This window comes from Fukomys damarensis, unplaced genomic scaffold (assembly GCF_012274545.1).
Source record: "Fukomys damarensis isolate Sample0158 unplaced genomic scaffold, DMR_v1.0_HiC HiC_scaffold_37, whole genome shotgun sequence".
NCBI lineage: Eukaryota > Metazoa > Chordata > Mammalia > Rodentia > Bathyergidae > Fukomys > Fukomys damarensis.
In genome coordinates this window covers 6,504,868-6,505,563 of record NW_022900949.1, presented here as the reverse complement: position 1 = coordinate 6,505,563, position 696 = coordinate 6,504,868, and the positions used below count along the sequence as shown (strand labels likewise).

General features: G+C 42.4%; 1 protein-coding gene across 1 annotated transcript in view; it reads right to left on the bottom strand.

Annotated features, from left to right (window-relative positions):
• Ldlr (low density lipoprotein receptor) overlaps positions 1–696 on the bottom strand; it is a gene marked incomplete at its 5' end in the record, with an annotated part of 15,314 nt that overhangs the window by 12,335 nt on the left and 2,283 nt on the right.

Below are 696 nucleotides of genomic sequence, written 5' to 3'. Positions count from 1 at the left end.
AAAAAAAAAAAAAAAAAAAAAAAAAAAAAAAAAATCCTCTATCCCCAAAGCCTTATCCCCAGGGAGGCAGATTTGAGACTGGATCCTCCCCACCTCCACAGGGGCTGCCTGTCCGATAATCTTTCTTTGCATGGTAGGCAAATCAGAAAATGACACGAGGCAAGAAAAAAACATGATCGCAGAAGGAAAATGAGTTTTTTCCCAAGAAGTAGAACAGGAACTATGAAGACAGAGACAGAATACAAGAAATTATAAATAAAGAGATCAGTGAGCACAGATTCAGCGCAAGGACAATTTGTATCTGCAGAGATTTTTTTTAAGAAAACAGAACAGAAGCTGGATTTGCTGGCACACCCCCGTAATTCCTGCACTCTGGGAGGCTGAGGCAGGAAAATTGCAAGTTTAAATCCACACCCAGCAAAAACATGTCTCAAAATACAAATTTAAAAAGGGTTAATGATGCAGCCCAGTGGGAAGGCCCTGGATTCAATCCTCAGCCTGACAAAAAAAGAAAGGAAAGAAGGCAGGGAAGACAAGAGACTTGTAGACCCAAGGTAAAGAGCAGGCTCTAGGGAAGCCATGTGAAATCCACACCTTGAGATTCATGAGGCTGGGGGTCGGCCTGTGCTTCCCCATCAGGAAGAACTTTGGTCTCTCTTATGTTTTGTTTTTGTGTGTGTGTGTGTGTGTGTGTGT